Source organism: Photinus pyralis, unplaced genomic scaffold, assembly GCF_008802855.1.
Source record: "Photinus pyralis isolate 1611_PpyrPB1 unplaced genomic scaffold, Ppyr1.3 Ppyr1.4_LG3b, whole genome shotgun sequence".
In the NCBI taxonomy this organism is placed as follows: domain Eukaryota; kingdom Metazoa; phylum Arthropoda; class Insecta; order Coleoptera; family Lampyridae; genus Photinus; species Photinus pyralis.
The window spans coordinates 18,631,929-18,646,318 of NW_022170510.1; positions in this window are offsets into that span (position 1 = coordinate 18,631,929).

A 14,390-nucleotide genomic window follows, 5' to 3' on the forward strand; every position below is an offset into this window, starting at 1 on the left:
TTCTCCATTGGCGTTTCTTAGATATCCTGGAACACATCCACAACCATGTCGACAGGATGCCAGACAAAACACTGTTTCGGATTTTAGATCATCGCAAGATTGTTTGCACATTGAATGACATGTGCCGTATACTTCATTTTGTCTCGAACAACCTAGAAACAAAAATATGTTCATTGCAGGTGTATGTACGTACGCAATTAATGAAAACAACATCAGGTTGTGATGTTAGATTAACAACCAATTGGAAAATCATGCAACTTGTAAAAATTAAAGTTTGCTAGTTAGGTACCACAATAGTGTGGTTTCCAAAACCTCGGTATGAAAAACAGCGCTGTTCTTGCCCACAGCAAAGTGAGATTTCTTGAAACCAAATGCACCTGAATTTGCTAATTAGAGCAGTAATGCCCTTCCATAAACCAAACCAGAAATGATTATAACGAAACCAAATAGCGCCCAACATTGTTGGAGGCTAAGGTGCCTAATAAATTTCAAAATAACGTATAATCACAGATTAAAATACTTGTCTGTGGTATAATATAGTATAGGTACATAGTCTAGTAGTAATACCGCCGAAAGTGTAATTAATTAGTGTGGAATGTCTTTCTTTGCAGTTATCTTCTCTGGTGGCGTTATTTAACATAAGTACTACCTATATAGAGTTCTGACTCGTGACCCTGATGACGTGTGAAAGGTGCAATCATGAAAAATTGCGACTGTGTTGTCGCACATTGGTACGTGCTGTTGCTGTGCCGTCACGTTACGGACTGTTAAAAAACGTTCAACATAAAAAACAATTAATTAAAGCTATTTGCGCACGTTAACCGTCCCGTCACGTCACGTCGCCGACCGTCGCGTCGAGAAGGGGATCATGAATTAAAGGTTTTTTTTTCTGTGACGGGAAAAACGTTTGGCATTTTATCTGTGTTGACAGCTTAGACCATATACTATATGGTCTAAGGTTGACAGATAACACTTTTTATGAAATCACATTTTTCCCGGATATACCTACTCGCGTATACACATAAGTAAAGATAGATATTTAATATTTGTCACGCTACTTTCACTGCTTCTACAGCTTCTATTACCTAAGCTGAAGTCAAAGAAAATTCAGAATCAGACATTTGAGAGCTAAAATCTAATACTTTTTTCCCTCGTATAATAAATAAACTCATAAAGAGCGTTTAAAAAAGTGGCACAGCACCTCGGTGTGACCCCCCGGAGGCATTGGATTGGACCCATTTTTAATTGGCTTGTTACATGTGGTATATATGTTAACTGTGCAAAGTTTGAACCGAATAGCTTCAAGCGTTTACCAGAGGCAGAGAGGATATTCATTACAAGCTACCATATCTATCAATATCATTAATGTTTATAATTTTTAACTCAATACTATTTTCCATTAGAAATGGGTGGGGTCCGTCCATAACAACCGCCTTAATTTGGATATAAAGTGGGTTTTGGTTAAAGGAGACTTATATGCGTGATTATAGACCTGGCCCTTACAATTTCACCTGACACTGAAATATTTCACGTCCGAACCGAAAAGTTGAAAGTTTTCACTTTCAAGAAAAGCCTACATTGCGCAATGCGCATGCCCTAGGCTAAGAGAATTTCAACTTTCATAAAAACCTTCATTTTCATACAACTGGAACGGGTGCCTCGTATGGACAAAATACAACAATATAGTAAGCAAATTTTTTTTGTACCCATGCAAATCAATAATCACCATTAACATTTAGAGTTTGAGACGATAGAAATAATGAATATCTTCTATTTTTACTTAAAAAAAGGTAAGTTTTTTAAGGATGTCTACTTACGTATCTTTCTTGCAGCTGCTGATAGCTCTCCGAAAATTACGGCCACAGATATTGCAAATAATGCCAAACGCATGATATAATTCAGATCACTACCTATGTTATTGTGAGAGAACTGAGAACGTATTCGAGAGAGGGGTTCTTTAAGGTATTATAAATACGTCCCTAACCAATAAATTATTCTTATCTGCGTGTGCCTATCATTATTTATATTCTATCAGTAGATACGAGGAAAATATTGACACTTCTTTTTTAAATAAATTTTGCGCAATCTTATCTAAAGTATAGGACTTCCGCTCGCTTTCCACAAACTTATTCTTGTCATAACTTTCTTAAAATTGTTTGAGTCATTGCAGGTGATTGGGTCAGACGCATCAGCAACAGTGTAAATACCCGAACAGATTTCAGTTTTGTTGAGTAAACTTGATATATCTATAGTAGAATGACAAATTTAAGCATAAGCATTGATTAATACCGTAAACGAAATACAATTTGGCTTATAAATATAGACGGCTGTGAGATTGTAAACATCAGATGTCAAATTTCTTATTTTTAGAGATATATTTTTTGAAAACAGATGCTAACCGTATCGGGCACTAGAACGTGCTAGAACCAAGAACAATCTTTTCAATTAGGCTGCTCATGCGCATTAGGTCCGTTCTTTAACCTTTTGGGAACTACTGATCAAAACACCTTAGAAATGGAAACATTGCGAATCAGAACCCTTATAATTTTTTTTGTTCTTATCGGTTTTTTACGGTTCTTAACATGTTATTGGAAGATCAACGACGCGCCGGTAAACACGTTCTGAAAATTGATAAAATATTACTCTATGATTGCCATCGGTGGATTATAAATTTTTAATAAGGTGTCAAAATTAAAGGCAGTAGGGGTGGATGATAAAAGGAGGAGTGAGGTTTTAGAAAATAAAAATAAAAAAGAATACTCCATACAATATGATTTTTTTACATAAGTTTTTGTGTATTTTTTCTGTTTTTTATTAATAAATTAAGTTTAAATACATATTTGCCTCTTCCCCCTGTATACCCCTTGTCGTTTGTAAATTAGCTATACTGGTTTTCGTAACTGTTTACTTCTTTTTCATACCTATTAATTAAGATATCACGTTGTTATAATGAATTTTTTGAATGCCATACTTTCTAAAAGCCTAGAACCGAAAAGAACCGTTATGGACCGTAAAAATGATCAGAACCGAACCGTTTTTTAGAACCAAAAACGGACCGGAACCGTTATAAATATTTTCGCTTTAATATAATCAGAACCGGAACCGATATTTCATTTGGGTCCGAGTCCCTGGGTCGAATGTGTTTAATTTTAGTGACAACACTCTCTTACTAAGTTCTCACTAGTTGGTAGCAGTTTGACGAAGTGTAGGAATATTAGCAATACTGCTCAAATTGGTAGTTAGAGAATGACAAATTTGTTATGATTGCTCATAATATTGCTAGATTGTTGTGTGAACAATCTTGCTATAGTTAGTAATATTGCAAACTTGTTAGTTACAGAATTGGACTGATTGATTGTATAAACCCATACCATTAGTTAAAATCGTGCGGTGGTATGTGTACTGGCCACAGCAAATTTTTTTATAACTTTCAGCCAAATGGATTTTAGGGGTTCCTAATGAAACATTACGCAATTAGCTTTCTTCTTAACGGTACCGCTCACTAGAGCAAAGCGGGGCGATGCGCCTCGAAGCGACGCGAAGCGCACAGCAGCGCAGCGGAGCGCATTTCCGTGCCTGTACGCACATAGAGCGCGTTGCACCGAAGGGATGCGGGGTGGCTCTCTGTCATCTGTTATCTTAATCTTCATTTAACAATTGTGTCCTCTGATAAGGAAGATATGTTTATAATTTCATGCGAAGAAACAGAGATAGGTCGCTTCGTTGCGCTGCCGATCGCTGCTCTCCCGACAAATGTGCGCACTCTCATTTAAAACTATGTTTTAAGTAAAATCCGTTCCGATGCGCTTCGTGGCGCGTCGCCGCGCTTCGCTCTAGTAGTCTAGTATGCGGTACTCTTACGCCATCTTTATTCAGATCATTCTTTTGATTTTGCAACTATCAAACACTTTACGCATCAACATGAATAGGATGCAAATTTCGAGAAAGAAAATATAGGTACCTACTGATGCTTTCGTGATCCGCAAGAATGCGCGTAGACTTTAATACTTGTTAATGATTAAATGGGCAGCGTTTCAGCCCAGTGTGCTATAGGTACAATAACTCATCAATCAGTAGGTATATTTAAAGTCCATGGCCCATAGTTCACAAGAGAAGTAAATTTATGACAGCGTAAGTACTAACAATCGTCTTTTGATACGCATACTCCATCAGAATTTCTTAAAAATCCTGTTTCACATCCGCAACCTTTCCTACATACGGGTCTACAAATGGTTTTGCGCTTAAGTTGCTCACACGTCTGTGGGCACTGTGCATAGCACGTACTATAGATTTCATTGGGACCGGAACAACCTACAAAGTAAAACATGTTAAGGTAAATTTGAAGTTTAACCTGACATTGTACAACCGGGCCTAATATAATTGTCGATCAGATTGATTAAGGCAAAAAAATGCCTTCCCGCCTTCTATAGTAAAAATCCGATACAACTGAATACCGAACGATACTCGAAATCTTCACATATACATCATTTTTACACTATATAAGGGACCGATTCTATCCCAAAAGATCAGAATAGCTTGTAAAACAAATGTGTATAATACACCATGGTTTTAATTTTATTCGAGGTGCCTACATACAAATTTAATTTAAATCTTGACAAATAAAAAAATTAGGATTGCGCAAATGCAAAAGTTTGAATGCGCAATATTTTTTTTAATCTGCATAGGTTTAAGGAATAGTTACTAACACAGAAAAACGAACATTCATATGTTCTTTGTAACAAGAGTTATAAGAGAAACCCCTTTTTGGAGGTTTGGGCAGTAACTTTTTGGCGCGGTGGTCTACGTAGCTGAAAAATAATGGCGACCTTTCTTATATCCTTAAGAACAGACCGACGGACAGGCAGACGGACAAACAGATGGACAGATAGACGAACGGACAGACAATCGAACGGAAGGACAGACAGAAGGACAGGCAGACGGACGGACGGACGGACAGAAAGGGAGCAATACAAAATTATAAACGATCTCGAGGATCGTTAATGAAAGATTGTCCTAAAAATGTGACATGATTTTTCCAAAAGTGGATTTTGTAACGTTAACAACAAGGAATTTATCCTTTAGTTTCTTAAAAATCATCTATAGTCTGTCTAAAATTGATGCGAAGTAATAAATTATAAATTGATGAAATAGAAATAGTATTTTTGTATGGAAGTGCTTCTCTGTCTCTGTCTATCAACTATATTTATTACTTCGCGTCAATTTTAGACAGCCTATAAATGTTAATGGTTTTCCGATGTTACTAAAATATCGTCGATGTATGTGAAACAAGATTCGAATTCTCGGGTATTCTTCCATAAAACCTAAAAACGTCTTTGCGGCGTTATTTAAACTAACTGGCATATTACCTATATTCTATAAATTTATACAACCTAAAAGGTGTTGCTGTTTTTGGAACGTCCTCGGGTTCTATCACACATATTCTTAGATATAAAATGCAGAGCTGAAAAGCTTTAGGGCAAAATCGCGCGTCCGCGAGTATGTCAAAGTAACAATAAACTGTCAATTTTCGACATTTTTCCATTATAGCTAAATAGTCTAGGGCTCTAGGCTATAAAGACATCTAACTGGACATTTTGAGGTAGAAAAGAAAAAATTGGTGGAATATGTTCAGTTAGGTGTCAGAAACAACATATTAAAAATCCCACCCCCTCAGACCCTGTGCTAAAGGCTCCAGCCACCCCACCACCCCCCAGAAACAGTTTTTTCGCCCATTTTGGCTGATATCTCGCGATCTATGAGGTCTAGATGAAATATTTTTTGCTGAAAATATTTCTCGTGAAATTTCATACAAGGTAGATACTGAGAAATGAGCCTATAGGTCCTTCCTCTTAGCCTAGAAAATTCATAAAAGGGGGCGAAAATGATCAATTATCGCGACCTTCAGGGCTAGATGAAATATTTGTAGCTGAAAATGCTCCTCGTGAAATTTCTTACGAAGTAGGTAACTGAAGAGTTGGCATAAAGTCACCTTTCACCATCAACTTTCATGTGTGAGGAAGTAATCATTGTATAACAAAGTATTTCTATGTATCATTTATTCACGTAAAAACAGTATTTTCATATCAAAATATTCACACATTCATTTATATCTCAACGTAATCATTCTTCTATGCGGATTCCACTTCTTCGGGCTCTTCGACATCCTCTAGTGGTAGTGGGTCGACTGAAATTTTTAATTTTATTTTTATTTATTATTTCTCTCTTGTTTTGGGCCCTCAACAGGCTTGCGCCCAATTAACCCTTACGCCTTTCACAACGACTTTGGATCCAACCCCGGAAAGTCTCCTCGAACTTATTTCATGTGGCTGAGAACGTGGTTGCATGAAATCAAGTAAACCGGACACTTAAGACTTAAGACACACGAGAGAATATTATATTCGTATATGTGTACGAATTATATAAAATCTTTTTGGCAGAATGCTTCTTGCCTATTTTATGTCAGGAAAATATTAGTTTCCATGACGGAGGCAGACCAGTCTACTTTTCCTGCCGCCTGTCACTTTACCGGCCGCACCTGTCACTTTACAGGCCGCACCTGTCACTTTTCCTAACGCACTTGCCACATTGATGTATGTCTATAATAATAATAATTATTATTATAATAGTAATTAATTATTATTGTTATTATTATGACATGTCATCATTGATAGATTGACATTAATCAAAAGTTCTATATGAAAATATTAAAATACGATTTCAGGTGAAATTTAATACAAAACTCGCCCTTGTACTTCAATATTTCCTTGCCAGTAATGTGTCATTTTCCCTGACTTTTATGTAGGTAAATAACACTATTACCCAAAACCGTCCCTTCATTTTCATGCCAACTTTCTGTCAGGAAATTTCAGTTTCCATGACTCGGAAATTAAAGTACTCTGCCCCGGAGCGTCCTCGCACTTCAATATTTCCTCACCAGTAATGTAGTATTTTCTGGACTTATGTAAATAACTATTTTTACGTGAATAAATGGTACATAGAAATACTTTGTTTTACAATGAATATTTCCTCACACATGAAAGTTGAAGGTGAAAGGTGACTTTACGCCAACTCTTCAGTTACCTACTTCGTATGAAATTTCACGAGGAGCATTTTCAGCTAAATATATTTCATCTAGCCCTGAAGGTCGCAATATATTTGCAAAAAACACGAAAATTAATGATTTTCGCCTCCTTTTATGAATGTTGTAGGCTAAGAGTAGAACTAGGCTCACTTCTCAGTATCCAGCTTGTATGAAATTTCACAAGAAATGGTGGGGTGGCTGGAGCCTTTAGCATAGGGTTTGGGGGGTGGGATTTTTAATATGTTGTTTCTGACACCTAATTGAACATATTCCACCTTTTTTTTCTTTTCCACCTCAAAATGTCCAGTTTGCCAATTTTACAGTCTCTATCGCCTAGACTAAAACTATTGCATCGAATTGAACCGAATGTCGTACTATGTTCTATGGAGACGTCACGAAGAACTGAAATACAGTTAGTTAAAATCGTGCGAGTACTATCTGTGTAGCCACAGCAAATTTTTGTTGTAACTTTTAGCCAAATGGATTTTATGGTTTCTTAAGATCACTCTTTCGATTTTGCAGAGGTGAGCTTTTTGTACTGTATTTTGTTTTATTTTGTGAATATCTTCAACTATCAAACACTTTACGCATCAGCAAGCAGAGGAAGCAAATTTAGGGAAGCAAAATGTGCTTTCGTGCGTAGACTTTAATACTTGTTAATGATTGAATGGGTAGCGGTTCTGCCCAGTTTGCCACACAATAACTTTATTTAAAGTCCATGGTCCATAGTTAACAAAAAAATTAAGTAATTTATGACAGCGTAAGTACTAACAATCGTCTTTTGATACGCATATTCCATCAGAATTTCTTAAAAATCCTGTTACACATCCGCAACCTTCCCTACATACGGCTGCACAAATGGTATTGCCCTCTTTAAGTTGTTGGCACGTCTCTGGGCAGCGTGAATGGCACGTACTGTAGATTTCGTTGGGACCGGGACAACCTAGAAAGTACAAAATTTGAAAACTTAAGTTCTAGTAAATCGTAAGCGTACAGGTATATACAGGAAGGGAAGAGTAAAATTGTATTCAATTATCTATACAAAACAAAAGAAACGCAAAAGAACTGAACAAAATTTAAATTAAATTACTAGACCCAGATTGAAGTTAGACGATTTGTCTAAGTACTTTTTACTAGGCTAGGACTCTGGAGCAAAATTTGGGCTTAGGCGTGGTATAATAAGGCTTAGGTATATCTTTGATCCAAGTTTAAGACGAGGCAAATATTTAATAATGGCAAATCAGAATGCAAGAAGCACCAGTGCATAGCGTTTGAAACATGCATCTGAGCGGACGGATAGACGATGGCTATGGAGTGAATCTCGAGATCAAGTCTAAATTTTAATAAAATACACAGTTGTGATTCAATTAAAAGAACATGGAGAACGTTTTCCTTCACAAAATGTACAATAAAAAATAAAATACATCAGGACAACTAATACAAACGAGTGGCAGTAATTATAACTTGTACCTAAATACAAAGGTAGGTACTTACTCGTACTTGCGCTCGATGTCATCGCTACCAATACAAATAATGCAAACAATGATGCACGCATTTTAGTTGTTTGCTATTAGTATCGCGAGAAAACTCTGCCATTCTCACGAGAGTCGAGCTTTTTATAACATTGAAATCGCACATGGGAAATCCAATGGTTTTTTTTTTGTTATTGTGTACAATACAGATCATCCACATATTTATGTAAACGTGTTGTGTATACCAATTCCTAATTTTATTCTACTACTAACCTTCTGCTAACTTACTTCAATGCAACATTAAGATACCTAAGTAGTTTTCCTACGACGAATTGTAAATAAATGTATGGGTTGGGCATCAAGTAGAAGATCATACGTTTATTCCCTCGACTTTTCCAGTTGCAGTTCAGAATACGTGAACTGTATTTCAGATTAGTCAATTTAATTCCAGAATATTTGAAATAGTTAATTGAATTTCAGATGAGATTAAAAGTATTTAAAAAAAGTCGAGTTAATTTTAGAAAAGTTCAGAAGTTTTTCAGATTATATCAAATGCATTTCAGAAAAATATACAATCATTACAGTAAAAGGGGGGAGGGGGGTAAAAAAACGGCGAAAACGTAGTACAAGATATTTCGGAAACGTTGAAAATTTCTTCACTTAACAAAATACAAATTATTATTATAACATAGATTATTTATTGGTCCACTGGCATTAGCACTGGCATCTCTCTCAGTTCCAATGCGGAGGTATTTACATTTGACACTTTCTGAAATTCAATTAAACAATCTGAAATATATTTGGCCTTTTCTTAAATTAAGTTGACGAATTCTGTACTAGGTACATCTGAAAAAGGTGCGTAGACACAATGTTAACAAAGCCAATGCGATATTACTGCGATATTACTGCAAAAGTACTTGCAGTGGCCTGCACACATGTGAGTGAGAATTCAAGATCAAGTACTTACATTCTTTATGTGCGGTATAAGCATTTTAAAATTTTGACCCCAGATACAGACGGACAGATACGTGTCTTGTGTAGACCTTCCGTTGTCTATTTCAACCCTCATCAATCCACTCTCGAGATCTAGGTACACATTTCAAATTTTTATATAATTGTCGATCAACTAAATCGCTAGAGTAGGGCAAAAATTTGACCCCATAACATTGGATTTAAGCCCATGAGAAGAGTCCGAATTAATAGTGAACTCGGCGAAGAGAAAATCTGTGACTGACAGATCTCTAAGGCATAGTCAAGCTCTATTTCATAAAGCTAAAATTGACAATTTTTGAGTTTTTGGCCAGATGATATCCTACAAATTCAACAAAATATAAAACATTGTTTCTGTAAATCTTCTTGCACAATATCTTTTTCCATGAAAAATTAGGTACCTACCTATAAGACTACTTTCAAAATATTTGTCAATAATACGTTTGAAGACATTGTCTACACGATGGTGATGTGATATCTGATTTTCAATTTGACAAATTATTTCAAAATTACGACTTTCAACTGCTTTAAATGGAAAATTAATAGTTTTGCCACAATTTGCAAAATACCACTTTCCACCCCTTTCAACCCCCGGGATTTCACCCGCGGAAAAGTTCAGTTGTTTTAATTATTTTCCCCATTTTCTAATCATTTCACCTGCCTGAAAAACTCGGTTTTGCCCGGTAACTAATTTTTTTAATAAATAAATTATTTTAGAGCTATTTAGCCTGGACTAATTATATCATTGTATATAACATACAATGCTATTATCATAGCCGATGGTGTTACGTAATACTACAGACGTAAACACTGTGGTATTACCCAAGAACAGGGATTTCCCTTTTCTGGAGCAACACAATGCATGTCCTTCAGCCGTCCCGTTAACTTCGATAACTACATCAATTTAGTCATTTAAATCTGTATACATACATTATAATGATTTAAATAATACTTTTTACAACGACACTTAACGGTTTACATTTTAGTTTAGTGCATTTATCATTGGTCTAAATACGAGTATACATTATTTTTTATTTAACTGTTGTACGCTCTTGGGTAAGAATAAATTAGAAAGATTGTAATTTAACATTTAGAATTTCGTATACCTAGGACTTTCGTCTCATTAAGGAATAAGGAAGGAAAATGCACTACCGTAGTTTATACGAATTTCATTATTTCTTTTAAATGATAACCTTGGTATTATCATTGAATAAAAATAGTGTGAATAAAAATAGTGTTTTTATTCAATGGTATATTATTGAATTGCTTATTTCTAAACCTTTTGAAAGGAATTATATTTTAAGAATGCACCATCACCCTGTAGCCTGGAGATCGGTAACGAAGTGTTTGCGGACGTACACGCTATGTGTATTGTATATGTTGTTTCGGACACGGACGACTCGGCTCCGCGCAAATCGGCACCGGAATACTCGGCTTTCGGATGACTCGGCTCTGCCATAACTCGGCTTCAGGACTACTCGGCTCCGGGACTACTGGGCTCTGGGAATACTTGGCTCCGGGATTACTCGGCTCCGGGACTACTCGGCTCTGGGACGACTCGGCTCTGCCATAACTCGGCTTTAGGACTATTCGGCTCTGGGATTACTCGGCTCTGCGACGACTCGATTCTGCTATAACTCGGTTTCAGGACTATTAGTCCTTGGTGATAAAACAATTCGTAAAGTTGAAATTTGTATGTGCATAAAGAAGCCATACGAACGGAGGTTTTTTTTTCAGAGTCCAATGATTCTCGCGGTGCCGGGTAATGCTAGAGCCGAGTTATCCCAGAGCCGAGTTATCCTAGAGGCGAGTAATCCCAGAGCCGAGTTATCCCAGAGCCGAGTAGTCCCAGAGCCGAGTAATCCCGGAGCCGAGTTGTCCCGGAGCCGAGTTGTCTCAGAGCCGACTTGTCCCGAAGCCAAGTAGTCCGGTGCCGAGTAGTCCGGCGCCGAGTTGCGCAGAGCCGAGTCTTCTTGTACCGGTATTGTTTATATGAACTTATTTACAGATTTAAATATACTTTCACTCCTGTGGTATAACAGACAAGGAATTTTGGGAAACGAATATGCTTCCAAAGATCAAGAAATGTTATAACAGCTTTACTACCGGAAATAATTGACCACGCCCAGTTACGAAAATTGCCGATTAGAAAAACATTTCTCTAATATTAAAAGTATCAATAAAGACATTAGGATAATCAAATGTTTCTTAGTTTATTTACTAATTTATTTACTAAACTTAATTTTCTAAACACAATTGCTGCGTTAATCTTAATCATAATATTTAAAATTAAAACATGCCCGTATGTAGATTGCTCTGTGTCAAACTTGATTATTGCATACGATAATTTTTCAATTTTTATTGTAGTTTCAGAAAAAATTATGTGTAAAACTTGAGAATAAAATATTTTTCAAAAAATGATCAAAGTCCTCGTGTGAGATCGAAGGGACTTCAGCGCATTTTTGTGTGGCAGATCAGTGTTTTATTAGCCAATATTGACTCCACCATCAATAAGATCTTGCCGAAAGCTACCACGGTCACTTTGTCGGCACCATTTTCTCACTTACCGTGCACTCGCAATTCGCGTTTGAAGTGTTGACTCCACCATCAGTAAGATCTCGTCGGGGGTTACCATATTCCCTTTGTCGACACCCACTTCTGATCACCCGCAACAATTCGGATTTGAAGTTTCGACTCCACCATCAATAAGATCTCGTCGGGGGTTACCACATTCCCTTTGTCGATGCACAGTTCCGACGTCCCGTTCATTCGTAATTCACATTTTGGTAGATTTCGCTAAAATCCCGGCATAAAATCGTATTCAACTTTTGGGTACTTCACATAGCTCGACCTTCTATTAGTGACACGAGAAAGAGAGACCGCGATTCGCGCTGTAAGAAACTTTTGGGCGCCCAAAGTCGACTACCCCTCGAAGCGCGCCGCGCAAAAGGTGGTTTATTTCGCCCCTAGGAAAAAAAAACAAAATTCCGCCACGCAGGAGTTGTGCGCGTTGACAAGATCTTCCCGACGACACCAATTTGAAAACAATCGGAGAAAAACTGTAGAAGAAGATAGATAAAAACTGAAAAATCTCCAGGTTAGTATAATACGCTCGGGGATGGCGTCCAGATGTCGTCGACTCCAAATCTTGTAGCCCCATCCCTAACGTTCTTAATTACACGGCCCCGATAGTTACATGTACACTCCTTGTCTTTTTACAAGCGTTTTTCTACGGGCGCGCATTTACTGCCAGCCAGCCAGCCGCCAGCCAGCCAGCCAGCCAGCCAAAGTGAGATTAAAAGCTACTTTTTACAAAAAAAAAATTTTTGCAAAAATGCGCTAAAAACTCCACTTTCTTCTCTAGTTGTGCAAATAACTATTCAACTATTCATCATTACCTACATTTGAGGCCTTTTTTAAATAGTTTTTGTAACAAAAAAAAGAAAAATTATAACATATAACACAATATGTTATACTAAAAGATATTTACCCTTTGCCTTTCTTATGCTTCTGTTGACAAAAACGGACCGTCCTTAACATTTCAATAACTTGTTGTTGAGAACGGTCTCTTTCAAATTTGAAAACTATAAAATATAATTTGCGATCGTCGATGACACAAGAACGGTTGACAAACCTTGCAACTATAGCAATAGAACAAAATTTAGTGAACTTAAAGAAGGTGGTTCAAGTTAGTGTTAATGCAAGGAAAGCGAAATTTTAGTTGAGCGCTTCTCATGTTCCTCTATTAGGTATGTCATATTAACTGTATGTAACTACAGGTTGCAACTAGTAGGTAATTGATTACGCCACAGCTATGAATGAAAGATCTTTTACCTACAACATCAGCAAATGGTATAATTCCCTAGCTATGGACATCAAAAGCACGCCTTACAAAAAATTTAGATTAGATACCGTGTCGAGGTTATTGCACGAACAATCTTCTTCTCAATGATATCTTACAATTTAATTTGAGGTTTTTTTGCTAGATATATATATATATATTTTTTTAAATATCTGTTAATGAACGGAATCACACGGGTTAGATGGGAGAGCAGAAATGGTATGTTTCATTCCATTACCGAATCTCGCCCTTTTTACACATTTCTATGTAATTTAACCTAGGTACTTATTAAAGACATTTATTATTATTATTATTGTTAGTTTAGTCTACTACCTGAATGACAATATTTACAGGCCGTCATCTTTAACTTCTTGTTCGGGTTGGGACTCGTTAACTGCAGGTGCTGGTCTAGGACACGCTTTCCTGGGTTTCTGTGGTATCCAACTAGACAGCCACGCTTCTAGAAATGAATAGGACAATTTTATATACAACAATTCTATCTGAAACTCAGCCGTATTATATTGAGTTTTACATCTATGAGAGATAAAATCAACAAAGTAAGAAAGTTCACCTTCCGTAAAGCAAAAAAAAAACAAAGATTGTGCAAAAAAAGGATATATGCCGCACTGCTATACAAAAATACCTAAAATTGGAAAATTGTTTCTAAGTTATACTTAACTTGATAATCTCAATTCCAAGTTATAGCTCATTGCTATATAATTTCATAAATATGGAGTTGTAATTGGAAATTAAAGCTAAATCCAGGTTTTAAATTTGTAATTAAGGCTATCTTCGAGATTGAGCTCGAAAAATTAAAGAATGTTTGGTGCATATTAGTTCTACGCTTTCCTAATTAGGTATCTATGTTAGTAAGGAGCTACTCACTTCGATTCACAGGTAAACTGTAAGACACGGCAAATAAAACTAGTAAGACGTAGACAATAGAGAAACGTATTTTCATTTTATAGGATACCGCGAATTTTAGTGGGTTACCTCAATATGCCAG